Consider the following 24,639-nt stretch of genomic DNA (forward strand, 5'->3'; position numbering starts at 1 on the left):
TTAAAATTCAGTTCAATTAGAAGGATTGCTATTCCTAGACAGCCCTAATGTGTTGCCACAGGGATGGCAACTATTTTTTTGGCCCTCAGGTGATAAAAATAGTATGCAGATATAGTACATCCATGGAAAGTTTATCACATGCCATAACTTTTATTATTTCCTCCTTCATCTGCCTCATTTCTTCTATTTTCTACTCTCATAATCTTAAGTCAACTCAACATTCTCATTCTTCTGGCCTACTTTTACACTGCAACTTAAATACTCAGTTTTATACATGTTTTCCTCTTTTTTTTAAAAAAATCTCAATTTTATTTAGCACAGCTCTAGGCTATGTGGAGGGGAAGTTATCTCTTGCCATTTTTTTCCTTTGAGTCACTACTCTGCCAATTTGCAGCAGTAACAAACAAGAAAATACATGCCCAATCTAAGAATAGAAAAGGGAAGAGTGAGTACTAAGCCTTCACAGTCTGGATGATTTTTCTCATCTGCTGGCAGGAAGAAGTCTGGGATTTCCTAAACAGGAAGGCTCTATTTGCAGTGAAAGCTTGAGAAGTTTTGCAAGGAAGAATAGAATCTTTATAGACAGAGATACAGCTTTGAAGCCCCAGGAGAAAATCCATAGACATTCTGAGGATATCTTTCCTTTCAGTATTCAGAAAATACATTTGGGGCCTAGTTTGTGACCTTACAGCCATTTGATTTGACTTTCAGTTTTCTAAAAATGCGTTCTTCTTGTGCCTTGTTTGTGATCATACACCGTTTTCTTTTGCATTTCTTCTCTACCATGACAGAAGCATGGTTGATTTCTTTACCTGTCTATCCTCCTATGGGTTCCAGTGCTATTCAATTTTATTACATATTTTATATGCAGCTGCTAGGTCTGGTGTATCTTAGCCTAGCACTTTCAATGTGAATATCTCTGGAGTGGCCTATCCAAATGGTCCTGTCCACTATTGCTTTCATTTCAGGACAGGAGAAATCTGTACATCTCCCACTTCTGTTCTTCCTTCCCAGAATCCCTTTAACTTCTGTCCACTGACATTCTCCTTTGCAGACCCCCAAAACTGTAAACCAAACTCATTGCCGTCAAGATGATTCCAACTCATAGCGAGCCCCTAGGACAGAGTAGAATTGCCCCATAGGGTTTCTAAGGCTGTAATCTTTATGGAAGCAGACTGCCACATCTTTCTCCCTCGAGCAGCTAGTGGGTTCAAACTGCCAACCTCTCATTTAGTAGCCAAGTGCTTAACCATTGCCCACTAGGGCTGTTTTGCAAACCCCCTAGACTGCTGTAATTATTGCTACAGGTGAGGGCAAGATCTTTCAAATACAAAAGAAAACTGATATTCCTATATAGGATGACCGTGTGTGCTAATTTATCAGAGACGTGATCTTTTAAAAAGTGTACAAATATGTGTTATTCTATTCTTTAGAAAGAATTCTATTTTTTAAAAAATATTTTTTTAAAAAAACCATTTTATAAGTATAGCAATGCAATAAACCATTTTAGTAAAGAAAAAATATTTTTAAAATTTTGTGATTTCAATTATTTTTAGTGCTTGCCTACCCCCATTATGAGCGAAGTATCCTGGTTTGTTCAGTAAGTAATAAGGTCCTCCTACCTGTAATGAAATACAACTTAAAGTTCATCTGCAGACTCTTTATAATAAGACATCAGTTGCAGAATTTATTTTGTTGAGTCATGAATTATTTTATGCCGATATTTAGAAAAGTAATTCAAACTCTTGCTTCAGCTTCCTTACCTGTAAAATAGCAACACAAATGGAATCTCTCTGAAAGGATTGTTACGGGTAAAACTTTCACATTCCAACCTAAGTACTCAGTTTAGTACTTTTTCAGCATGCTAGCTACTGTTAATGAGGTACTGTGGCAACTGGTTTTGAATTAGCTTTAGCATAATTTTACTTGCTTGTGATATTAATGATATTGTTGGATAATTTCCTCATTCTGTTGAATCATCTTTCTTTGGAATGGGTACAAATATGGATTTCTTCCAGTAAGTTGGCCAGATAGCTGTCTTTCAAGTTTCTTGGCATAGATAAGCAGGTTCTCCCAGGATTGTATCCATTTGTTGAAACATCTCAATGGGTTTTCCATCAATTCCTGGAGACTTGTTTTTCACTAGTGGCTTCAGTGCATCTTGGGATTCTTCCTTCGATACCGTTTGTCCTTGATCATATGCTATCTTCTGGAATGGTTGAATGTCAACCAATTCTTTTTGGTACAGTGACTCTGTATATTCCTCCCGTCTTCTTTTGATGCTTCCTGTGTCATTCATTTTTTGTCCATAGAATCCTTCAGTATTGCAACTCATGGCTTGAATTTTTTCTTCAGTTCTTTCAGCTTGAGAAATGGCAAGTGTGTTCTTCCCTTTTGGTTTTATAACTCCAGGTCTTTGCACATTTCATTCTAATACTTTACTTTGTTTTCTCAAGCTGCCCTTTGAAATCTTCTGTTCAGCTCATTTACTTCATCGTTTCTTCTTTTCACTTTAGTTACTCTACGTTCAAGAGCAACTTTCAGTCTCTTCTGACATTAATTTTGATCTTTTCTTTCTTTCCTGTCTTTTTAATGACTTTTTGCTTTCTTCATGTATGATGTCCTTGGTGTCATCCACAACTTGTCTGGTCTTTGGTCATTAGTGTTCAATGTATCAAATCTATTCCTGCAATGGTCTCTAAATTGAGGGAGAATGTATTCAAGGTCGTACTTTCACTCTTGTGAATTTGTTTTAATTTTCATTTGCTTCAACTTGAACTTGCATAGGAGCAATTGATGGTCTGTTCCACAGCCGGCCTCTGGCCTTGTTCTGACTGATAATCTTCTCCATCGTCTCTTTCCACAGATGTAGTCAATTTGATTCCTGTGTATTCACCTGGCAAGGTCCATGTGTATAGTCCCCTTTTATGTTGTTGAAAGAAGGTATTTGCAATGAAGACGTCGTTGGTCTTGCAAAATTCTATCATGTGATCTCCCACGTCGTTTCTATCACCAATGCCATATTTTCCAAATACCAATCCTTCTTCTTTGTTTCCAACTTTCACATTCTAATCACCAGTATTATTAATGCATATTGATTGCACGTTTGATCAATTTCATATTGCAAGAATTGGTAAATATCATTAATATCACATGCAAGTAAATTAAGCTAAAGATAATTCAAAAACAGTTGCAGCAGTACATCAACAGAGAACTGCCAGAAATTAAAGCCAGATTCAGAAGAGGATATAATGAGAGATATCATTGTTGACGTCAGATGGATCTTGATTGAAAGCAGAGAATACCAGAAAGATAGTTACCTGTATTTTATTGAGTATCCAAAGGCATTCAACAACATGGATCATAACAAATTATGGATAACATTGCAAAGAATGGGAATTCCAGAACACTTAATTGTGCTCGGGCGGAACCTGTACATAGACCAAGAGGTAGTCATTGGAGCAGAACAAGAGGATACTGTGTGGTTTAAAATCAGGAAAGGTATGTGTCTGGGTTGTACTCTTTCACCATACTTATGACATCTGTATGCTGAGCAAATAATCTGAGAAGCCAGACTATGAAGAATGGGGCATCAGGATTAGAGGAAGACTCATTAACAACCTGCATTATGCAGATGACACACCCTTGCTTGCTGAAAGTGAAGAGGACTTGAAGCACTTACTGATAAAGATCAAAGACCACAACCTTCAGTATGGATTACACCTCAACATAAAAAAAAAACATAAGAAAACAAAAATCCTTACAAATGGACCAATAAGCAACATTATAATTAAAGGAGAAAAGGTTGAAGTTGTCCAGGATTTCATTTTACTTGGATTCACAATCAATGCCCATGGAAGCAGCAATCAAGAAATCAAATGATGTATTTGATTTGAGCAAAATCTTCTGCCAAAGACCTGTTTAAAGTGTTATAAAGTGAAGACATCACTTTGAGGACCAAGGCATGCCTGACCTAAGTCGTGGTATTTTCATTTGCTTCAAGGCATGTGAAAGCTAGACAGTGAATAAGGAAGACCAAAGAAGAACTGATGCCTTTGAATTATGGTGTTGTCAAAGAATATTGAATATACCATGGACTGACAGAAGAACAAACAAATCTTTCTTGGAAGAAGTAGAGCCAGAATGCCCCTTAGAAGAGAGAATGGCGAGACTTCATCTCACGTAGTTTGGACATGTTATCAGGAGGAACTAGTCCCTGGGGAAGGATATCATGCTTGGTAAAGTAGAGGGCCAGTGAAAAATCAGAAGACCCTTAATGAATTGGATTGACACAGTGGCTGCAACAGTGGGCTCAAACATAGCAAAGATTGTGAGGATGGCACAGGACTGGGCAGTGTTTCATTCTGTTGTACATAATGTTGCTATGAGTCGGAACTGATTCCGTGACACCTAATGACAACAACAGCTATTGTTAGTAGAATTTTGGTGCTAGAGTGAAGAAGCATTAAGATGAAGATATAATCCATCAACATAACTAGTGGGACATTACTCTCCCCCTAAAATGCCTTTTCCCTTTTATTACAACCTGTTCATTCCTTTGAGGTGCCCTGGCTGTGCAGTGGTTAAGTGCTCAACTGTTAACTGAAAGGTGGGTGGTTGGAACCCACCTACCGCTCTGTGGGAGAAAGATGTGGCAGTCTTCTTTGCTAAAGATTTACATTCTTGGGAACCCTATGGGGCAGTTCTTCTTTGTCCTGTAGGGTTGCTATAAGTCTGAATTGACTCCTTGGCAATGGGAGTTCATTCTTTCAATGTTTTAAAATTTATTCACATATGTATCCCCTTTTATTTCCATTTCTCACTCCCATTTCCTTTATGTCCATAAGCAATCATTCTGTGGTCTTTCATTTTTATCTTTTGGTATATTTTCTTTCAAAAGTTGCATTGTTTTGTGTGCATATAATTTAATTTATATAAATGGTATTGTGCCACATACTTCACTCTTTTTTTTTGTGGGTTCCCTCCCTCATATGTAATAGTACGGCATCGAGTTTTGTTCTGAAACTCTAGCGCTAGGACCCAAACTAGGCTGATTGGATCAGAATTATTTGGGGAATTTTAGAAAAATGCAAATTCTTGAGCTCTGCTTAAGATCTCTAAACTCAGAACTTCGAGAGTCTACTAGATTGGATGACCTTCAAGTTTTAATTCATCTAAGCTTCTATGCTTTCCCTATGATAACAAACATTTCCATTTTTCTTTTTAAAATTCTTTAATGATTCTGCACAGCAATGAACTTTATTATGAAAAATTACTGTATAGAGAAAAACTGTTTATACTGAAATGTTTAGAAATGCTTGACTGTAATTGATTTTTTTCTCATAAAACCCCTAGTAAGTAAAAGGAAAGACAACTGATAGAGTATATATTATCTTAAGTCTAATTTTTTTTTTTAGAGCTTAGTTATAAAATGTTGGTGCTCTTAATCAAAATTTTTCCCATGTGCTTGTAACATTTACAATTGGGCCTCACTGTTTACACATCCAGAGTTCATGGACTTACTGAATAAGAAAGCACATATTTTTTCCTGTACACTACTTTAATTATTAAAAGCCATTTCCCCTTGAAAATATACCAGGGATGCCAAGATGTACTTTCTTATCATTTACTTTTTAAGAAATTAAGGTACCTTTACTATAAAAAAGGTTTTTAAAATATAATAATCCTTTATATTCAGAATTATGTTTTTGCTAAGAAAGATGAAGCATTTTACTTGAAATGTATTTTATCTTTATGGTATGCCAACAGATAATTACTGATCAGTTTTTATTAACCTATTTTCCAAGCAGCTGCTCTTGAGATTGAAGATTAAGAACAAAAAGGAAATATAACTTGTCCGTAGTAAAAAAAGTGGATGGAGAGTGAACAGAATGGATGTGTTTTCAATCCAATTCCATCTGTTTTCTCTGTATTTTCTTTGCAAAGGATCACTCCATTTATAATAAGACAAGGGCGAGTCTTCTATTAAAATAATAAGGGAAACTACCTAGCAAAATTTAATTTTTGATGGTATAGTTTTTTTTTTTTTTTTTTATATAGTTTAGGCTTCCTCAGTGGCGTAAAAGCTAATGCGCTTGGCTGCTAATCAAAAGGTTGGAAGTTCAAGTCCAGTCAGAGGCACCTTAGAGGAAAGGCCTGGTGATCTACTTCCAAAATATCAGCCATTGAAAACCGTATAGAGCACAGTTCTATTCTGACTTACATGAGGTAGCTATGAGTTGGAATAGATTCAAGGGTAACTGGCTTGATTTTTCTGGTTTATAGTATAGGGTATGAGAGAGAAAAAAAAAACAGTAGCAGTAGGCAGCGAATTCTTTTTGGGCAGTTGGATTCTATTATCATTTGTTTTTGCATGAGAAAGTATTAGGACTCTGGAGCTTCTGATGAGATTTCATGGTGGTATGGTGTTGTGTGAGTAAAATAGGAGGACAGAGGAAAGGAAAGGAATTCCCATGTCGAGGGCTGGTAGGTGGGGAGAACCTTCTAAAAACTGACGTTAGCCTGCTTCCTAGTCCATAAGCATCATCTCCTTAAAGTCTTTGGATAGTTCATTGTATAAATGTTGACTTTCTTCATTCAATTTCATTTTCTCAGTTTATTCTCTTATTTATTTTCAAACAGTACATTTGCAAAGTTTATATTGTTAACATTATTAAGAGCGTCTTAACTGGCATTATTATTGCATTGCTATGCAGAGAATTGACCCTATGAATTGACAGAAATTCAATAAATAAATTAAAATATTAATCTAATAGGCATATTTATAAGCTTGGGTTAAATTTTTTAGTATCTCCACTAGAATGAAATTTCTTTTTTGTTTTTGTTTTTGAGGTTTCTTCTGATATTTTAAGAGATCAACCAACAGAAATTGAAGGAGATTATGGCTTAGCTGGAAAAGAGAGAATCTAAAGTAATTCTAACCTTTACCTACTGGTTCAAAGGTTGAGGGGACTTTGAAATAACAATTTGCTTTTCTAATGTAATCTGAAATATTTAAATTTAAAGGTGTGGCAAATCTTTTACAAGTGTATTTCAAGAATAAAGCAACACCTTTTGAGATAAGTAGTTTACAATTGTACATAGCTTTTTTTTCAAAATGAGAAAACGAACACCAAATTAAGCGATTTGGTTCAAGGTTATAAAAACCTTGTCTAACTAATAACCTAATTCCCTACCAGTAAAAAAAGAGCACAGACTTTGCTACTCTTTGTTGCAAGATGAAGTCTAGAAATCCTGTTATCTGGAATTTGACAAACACAATTGTTTATTTACTTCACAAAGATTTATTATGTATCCATTAGGTGCAAAGCACTGTGTCTTGGCTGGACACACCATGGAAAGCAGGCATACGTGGGCATATAGGGGACCTTTATCAAGTACTTATTTTCTACATGAGAAGAACAGAAATTAAACAAATATGCACATAATCTATTATGATAATTGTGACAACTTCCATGTATAGGATATTCCGGCAGCTATGAGTACACAAATCGAGGGTCTTAGCCAAGTCTGATGAATAAGAAAGCCTTAACAAGGAAATGATGTTTGATCTGAGATCTGAAGAAGAAGCAAAGGTTGGAGGTGGGATGGGCATCCCAGTTAGAAGGAACAGCACAGAGAAAGGTTTCAAGTCAGGAAAGACAAAGAACAGGACAAGTATGAGAAAATGAAAGCAGGCCAGGGAATTGAAGGAGTGTGACGGTTAATCGCTATGAGTCGGAATCTACTCGACGGCACTGGGTTTGGTTTTGGTTTTTTTGGACGGTTAATGTTATGTGCCAACTTGGCTAGGCCATGATTCTCAATATTATATAATTGTCCTTCATTTTTTGATCTGCTGTAATTATCCTCCATTTTGTGATCTGATGTAGTTATCCTTCATTTTGTGATCCAATGTGAGGGAGTTTCCTTGGGGGTGTGGCATGCATCCAGTATATATATGGATGCTCTGAAAAAGCTCTTGGTTTGCTCTTGATTCTGCATCTGGCTTGTCATCATCTGCCCTCTGGTTCTTGGGACTTGACCTGGCAGCCTGCTGATTTTGAGATTCTCCAGCTTCTATAGCCCTATGAATCAGCAGCCTGCCATCTGACCTGCCAGTTTTGGGTTTGCCAGCCCCTGCTACTATGTGAGTCAGGAGAAGCCTTCAGCCTGACACCTAGCCCATGAATTTGGAACTTGACAGCTTTCACAGCTGTGTGAGTCATTTCCTTGACATAAATCTCTCTCTGTATATTTATATATGTACAGTTCACTAGTTTTGTTTCTACAGAGGATCCAGCCTAAGGCAAGAGCAATTGGAATCAGGAACTATAGTTTGAAATTAGCAAGAAGTAAGACTGCTAGACAGCTTCTGCATTCCTGGGTATCATGGGTTCTCTGAACTGGGGAGAAGAAAACAAGGAGTGAGTTGAAGAGCCACTGGAATTTTATAAGAAAAAAACTAATATTTAGAAAAAGTAGAAAATATGCCACTTACTTTACAGATGGTATTTTATTTAAATTTCAAGACAGTCATATATTTAAAGGGAAAAAAAACCTCATTGTCATCTAGTCAATTTCAACTCATGGTGATCACATGTGTGTCATAGTACAACTGTGCTCCATAGGGTTTTCAATGGCTGTAATCTTATGGAAGTAAATTTCCAGGCCTTTCTTCCATGGCATTTCTGTGTAGATTCAAACTGCAAACCTTTCAGTCAGTAGCTGAGCACCAACTGTTTGCAATAGTACCCAGAGACCTCCAATCACATAAAGTAGGTTTTATTTCTTTTGTTATATGTAGATATTGAGGCTCAGAAAGCTTAAATAATTTGTACAAGCTTCCACAGAACTAGTACAAATGCTGGTCGCTGGTTCTTGACTGATTTTTCTTAAGAGACCCTCTTCACAAAAATAAATAAATAAATCTGTTATTGAAACAGCATCACCAACTTTGCCACCACCAGCAGCATGAAATCACTGGCTTTCCTCTGGTCACACACAGTGTCATGTCACTTAGGCTGGGACGAACAGTGAAGGCCGCCCAACATCCTTCAGTCTATGGATGAGGAAACTGTAGACTAAAGATGGGAAGTGACACACCCAAAGTCCCAGCCTGAGTAACTGGCATGTTCCGGGTTTCCGATGAACTCCACAATGCTTTTCATGTTTCATCCCCAGACTCCAACATTCCTTTAGCAGGCACACTTGCAAAGCTGAGTGGCTAAGAGAACTGCTATACATCTATACACTGAGAAAAATGTACTGAGGCAGTCACATACACTGAAAAAAATAATTTTGAATGTTGAAGGCAAAATCTCCTTTTATGGTCCGCGTTAATGATGTTTGTATGCTAACTATATACGTAATTAGGAATTTTCCTGGGCCACGTTGTTTTCAAAATGGATAAATTTATGGAATATGTTTGTAAAGAACATTCTGTTCCAAACGGCTAAATGCAAATTAATTGGACTTATAACATTAAAAAATGAATGCCAATGAACAGGTATTTTAAGAGAGGCAGTTCTGCAAAGTGAAGTATCAATTGTCTTTGCTTAGATTCCACACTAGAGGGCAAGGAGAGCATTTCAACAATAGATACCTTAATGACAGGCTGGCATTCGAAATGGGGCTTGTTTCAGGTTATCTAATTACCAGCCATCATTCTTAAAATGCACTTAATTATATCAGAAAACAATCGACTTTTAAAATCTTCCAAGAAACTGAGAGCAATCAATTCCTTATTCATATTTTCCTTTTTTGTCTTAATCCTAGTGACAAAAGCATCTGTTCTGGAGCTCATTTGTTATGTGGTCTTGAACATATAATACCTAGTTGGAATTTTTCATTCAAATGCCTTTAACAAAATCATTTGAAAAAGGAAGAGTTTGCTATTTGGAAAAAGATAGGAGGCAGGCTGGATGACACTTTTAGTGAGGAAAAGGAGACTTCAAGAAAGATGATTTTTAAAGCTCTTGTAAAATAATATTCTGGCCCCTTGAATTTGTTAACTATGCTTGTGTTTTACAGGCACTAGAGGAAATGAGCTACCATCAGTTTGTACCTTGCCCAGGTGTAGACACTATGAAAATATGAGCTCCTTATGTTTTATAGCACTCTGCTGCCCCTTCCCCTACTGCCGGTCTAGCCTTTTAAATGTATTGTATTAGGTTGAACCACATGAAATTCACAGTGTTCAACAAACTGTTCTTTATCTACAAAAACATCAATTTTATATAGTTCAAAGTCATTGTTTCTCTTATTGCTTTAATTTATCCTGTGATCATTTTTACTTATTCCATGCAACAAATGTCCTATATATCACATGGTATTTACATAGTTAAGGAGTCTCTTATTCTTCAGGGAGAAATTTTTCTACATTGTTCATCTTACTTAATGGGACCACTGTTTTACTTATGTTACTAAAATATAAACATAAAATTCTTTTGGATTGCTGAAATTGTTGATGTTTACATGCATGTGGCTGATCAAAGTCCAACAGAGACTTTTCGTTTAAAGCCACTGAATAATGATACCCATTTACCCTCAGGTAAACCGTGTTTCACATGTTCTAAGAATCAAATGAAAATATGATTTGGGGAAGAAAGAGGCTACTGTGAATTTATACCCTTCCTTAGATTATATGTAAAAAATTATCTCCCATTGGGCACTAAGCATTTCCTTAGCTCTAGGAAGGCATTCAAATGAAGTGTAAGGCCATCCCTTGCTCTCAAGGCATTAGAGGTCAAACACTTTAAAATCGTATCACTTTGAGGCTGTATTTTTCAGGATATATGTTTATGATGGTCATATCTTCTCAATCATTTTTTTTTATTTGTTTATTTCTACTGGTATATAATATCTCTTTTTTGTTCCTTATATAATTTTTTTCTGGAATTCCATTTTTAAGATAATAAGATTGCTTTTATAGCTTTATTTTGGCTCAGGAACTTACAAAACTTTTTCCTCCTTTCATTTTCATCCTTTATAAGCCTTCTTGTTTGTGTGTCTCATGTGGACCACATATTTTCTGATTTTTATTTATTTTTGTCTTGAGAGACTTATTTTAATACATAAGATAACCTCACTTACCAGAAAAACAAACAAACAAACAAACAAACCCAGTGCCGTGGAGTCGATTCCAATGCATAGTGACCCTACATGATCTTAATTTTGCCATACTCACATTTTCATTAGTGTAATTTTGATGTGTAGGTTTGTTAGCTTCCTTTGTGGTTACCTTGGAATTTAACTTTATTTTTCTGAAATTAACCCAATCTTTTATTTCTTGATATTGCCTTAACTTCCTCTCCATATTGAAGTTGTATGACTACACTGTTTATTCTCTCTGTTTTTTTTTTTTTTTTAGACATTGTCATCCTTTACATATTGACATCTCTGATTCCCTATTTTCAGTCTTTCAGCTTTGATTTGTTTTTGTGAATTCCCTATCTGGGTTGATATCTGGCTGATCTGTCCTGTGTCCTAGTCTTGGATTGTTGTCTAACATTGTTGGTTCTCTAACTGAAGGACTCCTGTTAATATTTCTTGTAATTTTGGTTTGGTGTTTTACAAATTCCCTTAACTGCTGTTCATCTGAAAATGACCTAATTTCTTCATTGTATTTGAGAGACAGTTTTGCAGTATGTATAATTCTTGGCTGGCAGTTTTTTCCTTCAAGTCTTTATATATGTCATCCCAATGCCTTCTTACTTGCATAGTTTCTGCTGAGTAGTCAGAGCTTAGTCTTATTGGTTTTCCTTTGTAGGTGACTTTTTGTTTATCTCTAGCTGCTCTCAAGATTCTATCTTTGTCTTTGGGTTTAGCAAGTTTGATTATGATATGTCTTGGTGACTTTCTTTTTGGGTCTACCCTGTGTGGGGTTCATTGAGCTTCTCGGATAGCTATCTTCTCATCTTTCATGATATCAGGGAAATTTTCTGCCAGCAAATCTTCAACAATTCTCTCTTATTTTCTGTTATCCTCTCCTGTTCTGGTACTCCGATCACTTGTAGATTTTTCCTCTTGATAGGGTCCCACATAATTCTTAGGCTTTCTTCATTTAAAAAAAAAAAATTTCTTTTCTGATTTTGCCTCAAATAAATTGGTGTCAAGGTATTTATCTTCAATCTCACTAATTCTGACTTCCGTTTTCTCAATTCTGCTCCTATGACCTTCTATTGTGTTGTCTAATTCTGAAATTTTATTGTTAATCTTTTGGATTTCTAGTTGCTGTCTCTCTGTTGTCTCTAGCAGCCTGTTAATTTTGTCATTTGTTCTTGTATTGTTTTCCTGAATCCCTCTATTGCTTTGTCTGTGTGATCCTTGACTTGGTCTGAGTTTTACCTGGTCTCCTTCCTGATCTCTTGGAGAGCTCTGTACATTAGTCTTTTGAATTCTTTCTCAGGTAGTTCCATTGCCTTATCTTTTCTGGAAGGTTTCCTTGTTCTTATTTTTGTTGATTGCTGGAGCCATCCTGACCTGCTTCTTTATGTGATTTGATATTGACTGTTTTCTCTGAGGCATCAATAAGTTATTATATTTATTTATTTAATTTATGTTTATTTACTGTATCTTAACTTTTTATTTTGTTACATTATGCCCACGTAGGCTCAGCATGTGATTTACTTTGGTTGTTGGCATCTTTGAAGTTCTCATATCCTGTCTCCAGGTAGTCTGAGCAGCTACTAGGTGTGTGAGCCTAGGGGTCTGTTCACTTTTCTTGTGGGGGTGCAGCACAGGTGTCTAGTTGTTGGTCACCAAGTGTGTGGTGCAGACTCTCACCTACAACCCTAGATGGGCAAGAGTGCATAGGGTTGTTCAGAGCAGGCACAGGTATCTGGCTGCAGTGGGGGGCTATGTGTGGAGCAAGGCAGGGGGTTGATGGCTGCCCCCATATTCTTGGGTGGAGGGCATGTCCCTGTGCCCCAGAGCACATATTGGAGGTGGGGGGTATTGCATCTGGTCCTTGGGCACCTGTTGCTGTTGATTGGAGGGACTGGGAGGCACCACTTATTCTCAGACCCCTGTCATGGGTGGCTAGATGGAGTGGGTGATACTGTCAGCCCTCAGGCCCCAAGTGTAGGTCAGTGAGGCCCTTGCTTAGGGGGTAGGGCAGTGTCAAATGTCATGAATATGCAGCTCCCCCTTGGCTGCTGCAGTTGCAAATGGGCTTCAGGCATATGCCCTGCTGTTTTATGCTAATGACGGTGTGCATTGTTGATTCAGCCCACACAGGTCTGGGCAGTAATGAAGGGTGCTGCAAGTCTGTGGGCCCCTTATGCCTTATGACAGGGAGAAGGGGCAGGGCCTCCCATCTAGCCCTGAGTTCCCAGCTTAAAGGGCATGGCAGTTGTTATATACTGCTGGACTGGTGTCAGAGCAGAGCAGGGTGGGGAGTACATGAGGAGAAGGAAGACTTCTCTGCTGTGAAACTCTGGAAGGGGAAGGGATTATTTTGCCCTTGCAAGGTATGTTAGAAAATCACACAACTTTTACAGGTCTGGTGTTGCTCCTACTTGGTTTTAGAGGTGCTTGCAGATTCACCTGATGTGGTGAGCTTGTCTTTGAATGATGCTGCTTGCCTCAGCCCTTATGCTCTGTGCAGACTCAGCTAGCACGGTGCTGGTAATCTTGTGATCTGTACTTCTCAGCTGCTTTTGAATTGCTTCTCCTTCCACCTGCTGCTCAGTCCTATCCTTCAGCTTTGTCTTTGGTGATTAGGGTTCCTAAAACCCAAAACCAAACCCATAACTGTCAAGTTGATTCCGACTCATAGCAACTGATCATATATAATCGGTTGACTTGTTTTTTTCAGGCCTTTGTTATAAGAGGGACGATAGGAAGCATCTGTCTATTCTGCCATCTTAGCCCTGCCTCTGGTTGCCTTCTTATGGCTCCTCTGCAGGATAAAGCTCAATGTGGGACATGTCTAAAGGTCCATTCCAGCTTCACAGTACTCCCTCTGGTCAGCTTGGGCCTCTATTGCAACTGCATCACAGTTCACCTCCTCCCTCTGCTCAGTTTGGTCCTCTTTTGTCCCTTATCATCATTACTGTGATTTATTAACTCTGTCCACCTGTTTCCCAACTGAAGAGATATGCTTTTAATTTACTCTTTTAAAATGTATACACTCAATTTTTGATGTTATGATTGGCCTTAACTTACAATCCATATTCATGTTTGTATACCCCCATCATTATCTATAGCTTCTCCTATTTGGCCCTTCCTATTACCTTCCATCATGTTTATATTGTCCAACTCTAGATTTTTATATCTGGTGCATTAAAGTTATGATTTCTTTTTTTCGTTTTCATGATCTTTTTCTTAAAGGCAACAATCCTCTTAAATTCACCCTTCTTTCCTGTATCTCTGGCAGCATGCTCCTGTGTTGTTTTTTTTCTATTTGAGTACTTTATCCAAGAAAGTTTTCAGTGTGAGTTCCTTTGGCAAACATTCTGAGGCCTTGAATCTGTGGGAATATTTTTTATGCCCCTCCACTTGAATAATATTTTAGCTATTCGTAATTTTTCAAAAGACGTCATCCTTTGGAATAGCTGAAGCCTACTAACAGATAAGTTTTTCTATGGGGTTCTGAGCAGTTGGTAAATACCCCACATATTTTATGGTTTGAAGTGTGAATAAAGAACTACCGTGGCTATTACGATGTAGTTCGAACAGGAGCATAGCAGTTTCCCGGATATGCTAGAAGTAAAAATAAGATTTTCTAGAAGAGAGATCTTAGACTACAGCAAGACTAAGAAATCAAGGTTGAGTCAGAACCCCTCAAGAGTGGCCAGAATCTGAGAACAAATCATTACAGTGTCTGGAAGGATGATAGAGTTAGGGCCGGGGATGGGCATAGGGAAGGGTAACACTGGGTGTACTGACGGTTTAAAAGTGTATGATGGAGATGATGAGAGTATTGGGAAGAACACACATCATTCCTGAAATCTAGTTTGAAACAATGCATAGAGAGATACAAGGATGAAGGAACAGAGCCCAACTCCAGAGAAATGGCAGGCACAATACTGGAAATGGCCTTCCAGTTACCTGTAGACTTACTGTCTTAGGCTCATCTGTCTATTCACCATTCATATATCCTCTCCCTCCTCAAATACCTGATATTTCTCCAACCATGCTGCTAGGGGTATAATGTTAGGATAAAGTGGCATCCAGTAGGGTCTCTGGAGAGGGGGACATGGCTTGAACCCATCACAATCACACCTGTCCTCCTCTTCAGAAATGCTCTCCTAAATCATATTGATGTAACAGTTGACAGCTGTTGACACACATATGGGCTCTGGGATAGGTTTCTTTGCAACTTGGAAACAACTAGCTGCACATTAGGAACAACTGGGATGGGGCTAAAGCAGAGGCTTGTTATTAGGTGCCATGTGAGTTGGTTCCGACTCATAGCAGCCCTATGTACAACAAAACAAAAGAAAACACTGCCCAGTCCTGTGCCATCTTCACAATCGTTGCTATGTCTGAGCCTATCATTGCAGCCACTGTGTCAGTTCATCTCATTGAGGGTCATTCTCTCTTTCTCTGACCTTTTACTTTACCAAGCATATTGTCCTTCTCTAGAGACTGGTCCCTCTTGATAACATGTTCAAAGTACATGAGACAAAGTGTCACCATCCTTCCTTCCAAGATGCATTTTGGCTGTACTTCTTCTAAGACAGCCTTGTTCATTCTCCTGGCAGTCAGTGGTACATTCAATATTCTTCACTGACACCATAATTAAAAGGCATCAATTCTTCTTCCATCTTCCTTACTCATTGTCCAGCTTTCACACGCATATGAGACAATTGAAAATATCATGGCTTGGGTCAGGTGCACCTTAATCCTCAAAATGACATCTTTACTTTTTAACACTTTAAAGAGGTCTTTCGCAACAGATTTGCCCAAAGTAATACATTGTTTGATTTCTTGACTGCTGCTTCCGTGAGCATTGATTGTGGATCCAAGTAAAATGAAATTCTTGACAACTTCAATCTTTTTTCCATTTATCGATGTTGCTTATTGGTTCAGTTGTGAGGATTTTTGTTTTATGTTAAGGTGTAATCTATTCTGTAGTCTTTGATCATCATCAGTAAGTACTTCAAATCCTCTTCACTTTCAGCAAGCAATGTTGTATCACCTGCTTATTGTAGGTTGTTAATGAGTGCAGTGTGATTAACTGCTTAGTATGGCCTTTTTCACCATGGTCTTATAATTCCCACCCAAGTGATTGGAGAGGGCTATGCAAATAAGATAATTGTGGCCCACTAGGGAGATTGGTTAGTTTTGCCTTAAAAGAGAGCCAATTCCAGAGCAGAAGGAAGAGCCCACCACCGCCAAGTAAGAGAGACTGGCAGGAGAGGCCCACAGGAGATGGCGCAATGGGCTTCCTGGCCTATGGAGTGAGAAAGCTCAGTGCCTTTGGGCAGAGAGTGAGGGCCAGGGAGAAGCCTGTTCCTGACCCATGAATGGGCAGAGAGTGAGGGCCAGGGAGAAGCCTGTTCCTTACCTACCTCCACAGCCATGTGGGCCATTTCATTTATACAGTTCATGAGTTCTGTGAGACATTGCTGTGAATCAGGAGACCCAAAAACAGGAAGGAGAGTACTGAGGGGAGAGGGAGTAGTTGGTGTTATAGATGATGGAGTGGTACAGCAGCTTGGAAAAGCTGGACATTTAGGACATCTTTAACCTCCACTTCATAGGAACCAGCTTTGTGCTGATCTTTATAAAAGAAAGTATTCATTTAATGAGCCTTCCTCCAATCCTGATGCCACATTCTTCTTCATATAGTTCAGCTTCTCAGATTATTTGTTCAGCATACAGATTGAATAAGTATGGAGAAAGGATACAAATGAATGGAAGAAATGATGAAGTAAAAGAGCTGAACAGAAGATTTCAAAGGGTCGCTTGAGAAGACAAAGTAAAATATTATAATGAAACATGCAAAGACCTGGAGTTAGAAAACCAAAACGGAAGAATATATTTGTTAAGCTGGAAGAATTGAAGAAAAAATTCAAGCCACAAGTTACAATATTGAAGGATTATATTGGGAAAATATTGAGCGATGCAGGAAGCCTCAAAAGAAGATGGAAGGAATACACAGAGTCACCGTGTTACCGCAGCTCGTGAGTTAGAGCCGCCTGCCGCAAATAGCCAATTCTTGAGACAGGGGTGAGGTGGGTAGCAAGAGCTTTATTAGATATACTGGTATATGGAGACAGAGGGGAATGATCTCCTCCTAAAGCGGTCTGTCTCTCCAGACTACCAATGGGTTCGGGTTTTTAAGGGAAAAGGGGCCATAAGTTTTAGGGACTTGTGGAATGTGCGCTCTCTTTCTTCTGTTTGGTTTTGGTGGTTGTATCTCAAACATGTTGATCTTTTCCTGCCATTATCCCAGCAGCTCAGGGGGTAGCTGGCGCCATCCTTCGTCTTATTTGACAGGCTTAGATCAATATCACTTGTTTTCCACAGTCTTAGAGGAAACACTGGTTAACACTTAACCATTTGGGGAGCTAACATCAGGATTTTACGTGGAGGCAGGGATGGGCTAGGGAAGGGAAAGGAGAGAAAGAAGAAAGAAGAAGGAAAAAAAATGGCTCAGGTACTGTTCAAGATATGGCTGAGCAGCCTGTTTCAACTGTACCAAAAAGAATTTGTTGATGTTCCACCACTTCAGAAGGTAGCATATGATGAAGAACTGAAGGCATTGGTGAAAAATAAGGTTTCAGGAATTGTTGGAATATCAATCGAGATATTTTAACAAATGGATGCAGCACTGGAGGCACCCACTTGTCTATGCGAAGAAATTTGGAAGGTAGCTGCCTGTCTAACCAACTGGAAAAGATCCAAGGCAGGGCTGGAATCAAAAAATATTTATGAGGTTCAGAATCTTAATACAGCGCAATTTATTTTTTAATTACGTGTCTCATTGGAGTAAGATTGCTAATACTCTTTATGTTCTATAGAAAAGAACAGTGGAGAAATTACATTCTACCAGCATTATCTTTCGTGAAGAAATAGAAACATTTAACTCGTGATTGTACTAGAGTAGTATGATATTGAAAACAACTGAAAATGATGCTTTGTTTGCAGTACTAAGCAATTAATTGTGCCCATAAAGAATAAAGGAAAGGAAGATAACAAACACTTCCTTGTCAATTCCAATTTCTTTTTCTAAAATTTATTTTTAGTCCTAAAATGGTGTTGGGATATAGATTTTGCTTTATTTTCATTACAGCTTCAGCGTTGTACTCTGAAAAAAAAGGGAATGGTATAGTTAATCGCCCTAGGGAAATGGTTTTCTAGCTGAGAGAGAAACAGCTCTAGATGTGAAATACGAGCAAACACAAGGATGTAGCAGTTTTTTCTTCAAAACAGGTTGAACATATAATAGCTGACAGAAAAAAATTCCATTACACTGTCCTTTAGAAAGTAGACTTTGGAAGAAGCGATTCTAATATGTCACAAGTGTCTGCCCCTGGGACGGAAGAGGAAAAGGGCAAGAATAAAAATAGCAGGATTTGTGGGTTTTCAGCCATAGTCTCAAACGATCTGTTAACTAAGATCAGGGCTGAACATTCCTTTGTTTCTTAATGGTATTCGTAGAATTTAGACTCCAGTATAGTGATGTTAATGTTCAGCACTCAATACCTAGTGCTTCGTGGGCTTATAAAACAATTAACATGTATCAAATTGCAACTGAGCATATTATAATACTTAGCACAAGGGAATGTTCTGACACTCAGTGGTGTTTATAAAAGTTAATACAACAAGCAGGTAGCAGAGCTGAGAGCTGATAATAAGGCTCCCCAGCAGGATTCGATGGAGAGTGCATTTTGACCATCGCCATAGATGTAACTCCTACCTCAGCTTCTGCACAGGGTGTAGGAAATTGCAAAAATGAACAGTTTTTTTTTTTTTTTCAGAGGCGGCAGTCATTTATCAATATATCTTTACTTAAGCATCATAGAATCATTAAATTACCCAAATAGAAGGGAAGTTGGAACTCAACTAGTTTAAAAAAACAGTTGCTGTGGAGTTGATTTCAACTCTTGGTGAGCCCATGTCTGTCAGAGTAGAACTGTGCTCCATAGGGTTTTCAATGGCTGTTTTTTTTTTTTTTTTTTTTTTTTAATTAGACCACTGGGTCTTTCTTTTGAGGCTGGGTGGACTTGAAATGCCAACATTTCAGTTAGCAGCAGAGTGTGTTAACTGTGCTACCCAGGGACTCCTCCATCTAGTTAGGGCCCCGATTTTAAAGATGAGGAAACAGAGGCCCAGAGAGAAGGCGATTTTCCCTGGGTTACTTTTTTTTATACATGAGGAGTTAATCCTATAGTCAAATTTGTAAACCTTTGGATATAACCAAAAATAGATGCTATACTTTTAAATTCTAAAAATAAATATTTAAGCAAGTGATGTTTTTCTGTAATATCTTATTGTTGTTTTTAACCTTTTAAACTAATGCAGATTAAATCTTCAAGATATATAGCCAATTTGCTTTTTGATGACAGTGGCATTTCTGATTATCATGGAAAGTGTTTTTTTTTTTTTTTTTTTAACTTCATAGCACATATAATGAACTGTGCTCACTAAAGAGAAACTCAGAACACTGCCCATGTTTTGTTCCAAGACATAGGGTCTTTAGCAATACAATCAATCAACTAGCATTTGATGGACAAATGCTAGGATATGATGGGTTCTATCCCTGGTGGTACAGTGATTAAGAGCTACAGCTGCTAAACAGCTGCTAACCAAAATGTCCACAGTTTGAATCCACCAGCCACTCCTGGAAACCCTATGGGGCAAGTCTGCTCTGTCCTATAGGGTTGCTGTGAGTCGGAATGAATTTGATGGCAAGGGGTTTTTGGTTTGGATGCTCAAGCAGCTTGCAGTCTTTTGGGGAAATAAGACAAGCACATTTAACAGTGCTCATTCCTTTAATAAATATCCCAAGGATTTATTTCTATGATTCTGAAATGGAGTTCATGCATGAAAAATACCTACAGGGTGATTCTCCACTCCTAACATTCTCCCTCTCAATCACTCAGCCTATCCACTCTGTATTTTCCAATCAGCCACACTCACTACAAGTAATTTCTTAACAGCTACTATCCCCGTGTGCACTCTGCATATTCCTTACCCTATTAGGAGACTTAGTTTTCAGATGTCAGCCTCTTGGGAGAATATTCCTTCATTCTTTCAGATTAAGTCAGATTTGTCTATCACGGACTCTGAGAGTACTATGTACTTTTACTTCCTAACACATTATCTTGTGTTTGTATCTATATATTCCTGATTATATGATTAATAACTGTCTCTCTCACTACAATGCAGTCTCCAAGGGCAGGGACAATTTTGTTTGCTCATTGTTATATCCCTGTCGTTGTTGGTTGCCATAGAGTTGATTCTGACTCTACTCACCTGCGCAGAGTAGAACTGCTCCGTAAGGTTTCAAAGCTGTTATCTTTTGAAAGCAGATCATCAAGTCTGTCTTCCGAGGTGCAATGGGTGAGTTCAAACTGTGAACCTTTTGTCTAGTAATCGAGCGCAAACTGTTTGTGCTACCCAGGGACTCCATTATATCCCTAATGTCTAGCAAAGTGCCTGGAATATTAGCAAGTGCTTAATAAAAATATCTGTGGTAAATCACTTAATAATACAACTGCAGTACAATTTAATTGATTAGGACCTTTCAAATATAGGTAATTTCAGTTGTGAATAGATGAATATTTGAAAAACATCAATTCCATCTCTTCATACAGAAGTATCAGCTATGTCCCCACTACTCCACCTGTGCTAGCATTGGCATCACCTGAGGGTCTGCTAGAAAGGCAAAATCTCAGACTCCTTCCCAGACCTACTGTGTCAGAATGTGACATTTACAATATTCTCTGGGCGCTTCCTGAGTTGTAAATCAGAGATTGCAAACTAAAATGCTTTGTTTGGCCAGGCACGTAAACTAAATGAGTGATAAAAGCTGGATACATGTGTATTAGCATGGTAACAGGTGACCTCTGGCCATTGGCCTTCTCCTGGTAGGATGGTGATGACTGTGTTGACGTGGAGATCCTTGTTGTTGTTGGGCATTCTCCTTTGCAGTAGTCACCTTTCTCCAGTTGGTTTGAGGGGATTTTATTTCTTTATCTTCCTTAGAGAAGTTTCTATCACCTCTGGAGAGTCAGTGACATTTATGAGAAAGCCCCACACTGGTAGCAAACACTTCACAAGGCTTTATATTAGTCTGGTGGCAGCTGTGATCAAAGAAAGGTATAATAAAAATCAACTGAACGTTTTATTCAAATACCACTTGTTGATTATCTAACAGGGTCGAGTAAACAAAGGTCTAACTAGACTGTTATACAATATCTGGGACTGGAGATTCCATCTAGGATAAAAGTATGTTTTGTCTCATTTTACCTGAGCTTTCCATGTCATTGATCTTTCTGTGTTGACTACTGTTCTGATGATAAAATTAGGAACTTTTCAGTTATTTTTTTTCTTTGAGGCAAGATAGGAATTTGTCTTCCAGAATACTTACTACCAAGTAAATAGCTTTGATGACTCTCTCTATCCTTCAATAATCACCTGCTTTCTGGATAGCAAGCCATTCACCTAAGTAGAATTTATTTCAACGCTTTACTTTCATTGTTTCCATCTTGACTGTGACAGGATTTTTACACAATGTTTTATTGTGTACCCCACTTGATACTTCTAGCCCCCATGCATTACACAATCTCCGCATTCAGCTTTATCCTTTTGTGTCAATTATTTCTCTTCAATGTTTTCCAATTTACTTTTCCTAGTCACCAAATACCAACTTGTCTTCCTACTGCTTTTTTCCTCACCTTGAAGAGTAAGGGGGTCAAGTCTGTACTCTAAGGCACTGCTTTTATTTAAAACTTGATCTCATCCATCTATCCGTCCATGCATCCATCCATCCATCCATCTATCTATCTATCTATCATCTTTCTGTCTCTATCTCACTCTCTTTTGACATGGATTGATGAAATATCTGCCAAAATTACCCCATTCCAAAAAAATCTTCTGCACCTCAGCCACAGTGAGTTTTTAAAATAAAAATCTGATCACACATGCCTGTCTCTTGCTGAAAGTACTTTGTCTCTCACTGCCTAAAGAATAAAGCTCAGACTCCTCATCTGACATATAAGCTCCATTGTATTGCATCTCCTGCATGACCTTCCATACATTAGCCACCCCTGAACTGCTTCTGGTCTCTGAATGGGACACTCTCTGCCTTTGTTGTTGTTGTTAGTTACTGTCGAGTCGGCTCTGAGTCATAGCGTGTATACCTTTGGTATAACAGAATGAAATATTGCCTGGTCCTGTACTATCTTCATAAGAATTAGTACGTTTGAATCCATTGTTGTATTTTGAGGGCTTTCCAGCCTAGGGAGCTCATCTTCAAGCAATATATCGGACAATATTCTGCTGTGATACATAGGGTTTTCACTGGCTAATTTTCCCAAAAGTAGACTGCAAGGTCTTTTTCCTAATCTGTCTTAGTCTTAGCCTTAATCTTATTGTCTTTGCTTTCAGGAAGTGGCTTTTCCCTTTGCTAAATGGCACACATCGTTCCCTTCTTGAATTTCCTTATCGCCTCCCCTGCTTATTTTTCCAGTGGAATATTCTCATTTCATACTTGCTTCAAGAGAATAGTTTCTGAAGACTGTCACCTTGGAGTCTAATACTGGCTCCGCTACTTGCTAGCTCTGGACCTTGAGTAAGTTACTCAACCTCTCCATGCTTTAGTTTCCTCATGTGTGAAACAGTAATATTAATGCCCACCTCACTGAGTTATTATGAAAACTAAATGAACAAATACATACAAAGAATTAACCATGTGAGCACACAATAAATGATCATGACTAAATATCCATAAACCTTTGTGAAATATTAATATCACAGTTTATTGTATATTTTTAGTGAGCTTGGGGACAATAAAAAGACAAACCTATTGAGATAAAGGGCTGTAAATAGAAGAAAGGATTCCAAAGCCAAGTATAAATGATCCGGGAATTACCAGTCAATTTGTACCAGTCATTTCTGTTTTCTTTTGTTGATTAGGATAATCAACAAATAGTTTTTTTTAATCCAAGATTAAAATGAAATGGATTTAAATTGATGAACATTTATACTGGGAAGAAAGACTAGAATGTAAAAGTAGGCATCACAAAATGACTCAATTGCTTTTCCAATCTCAGCTAAGCATTTTATTGGGTGTCACTAACATTTTCAAATGTCAGGATAATTCCACTATACCTGAGGAGACTAAGGGAATGGAGATTTGACATTATACAAACTCTAATGAACCATATAAATACTGCATCAGTTAACCTAGTTGTACTAAAGATTTTGTGATCTCCTGGGCCAATTACTTGAGTTTGAGGTTTGAAGTGGTGTATGGGGTCTGATCCTAAGCCATGTTTAGGATCTTAGGAGACACTGATGAATAGGAGAAAGTAGATGTTTTCAGCTGCTTTCTGGAATGCTATTTAAATCTCTAGTTGGCTCTGGGACCAGATCATACTTCTATTTAAGGCAATGGTCTGGGACAGCTAGAAAGAGTTCTGATACTATGATACCTTGAGAATTTCATGGCTGGGAACAGAGGGTATTGGCTGAGATTAGAGAAGCTGTAGCCTTAAATAAAAGCAGACTCCCTTCTTGACAGTCTGCTAGAAGAGAGTAATACCTGGAGAAATGTCAGGTGGGTCCTCTTAGGCTTCCCCAGAAACTGGTGTTGGCATCCTCCCAGGGCCAAGGCTAAATTGTTGGTTCTGGTCAATCACTCTGGAAGATCAGGAACTCATCACTGTGTCATTGAAGTATTGCAAAAACTAGGACCCTGTTGAGTGTGAAAGTGGGCCAATCATTTCCAAAGCCCCGATTTTCCCAGGTCAAAAGCAGAAAGAGGGACTGTTCCTGGCAAACCAAGTCTATCACCCTAAAAATGGAGTGAAGAGAGAGGGTGATTGCCAAACAAGGGGTAAACAGATTTCATTACAAATAATTACTCCCCCCTTCTTTTTTTTTTTTTCTCTTTATGTGTGTCTTTCACTCTGTTTATCTGTCTCTATTGTATATCTATGACTTTCTTCTATCTTAATATGTTTAAGTCTGTGTATGGTGCTCAGAAGACCCATGTAATAATAAAAACCCCCATACAAACCAATGAACCCCCTTCTGTTAAAGTATCACTATGTTGAAAACTACATTATAATAACATCATCTGGTAAGATTGCAATATGTATAAAGGCTCCATGTATTGAGATTATTAATATTCACAATAATTCACCATGCTTTAAGTATGTTCCCAGTAAATATTTATTTTCTATGGATACATCTACATTTACTGTGAGTCTGAACATAATTTGTCTCTTTTGCTTTAAACTTTTCAATTAAACATTTATGTTTGAGGGTTGAAACATAATTTTAACTTCATTTCCTCATGGTGAAATCTGTCCGTGTGTTTTATAATTCATTCATTTAATAACATTTAATGACTATCAAGACAATATACTAAGCACTGTTAATTTTGATGTGGGACACAAAGATAAATAAGATGTGGTCTTGTGCTCAAAGCACTCACCATCTGTCAAAACCTTT

General features: G+C 38.0%; 1 protein-coding gene across 7 annotated transcripts in view; it reads left to right on the plus strand.

Annotated features, from left to right (window-relative positions):
- Positions 1-24,639, plus strand: part of MLIP (muscular LMNA interacting protein) — a 332,606-nt gene that overhangs the window by 300,216 nt on the left and 7,751 nt on the right. The window lies entirely within an intron of this gene.

The sequence above is a fragment of the Elephas maximus genome, chromosome 1 (assembly GCF_024166365.1).
Source record: "Elephas maximus indicus isolate mEleMax1 chromosome 1, mEleMax1 primary haplotype, whole genome shotgun sequence".
NCBI lineage: Eukaryota > Metazoa > Chordata > Mammalia > Proboscidea > Elephantidae > Elephas > Elephas maximus.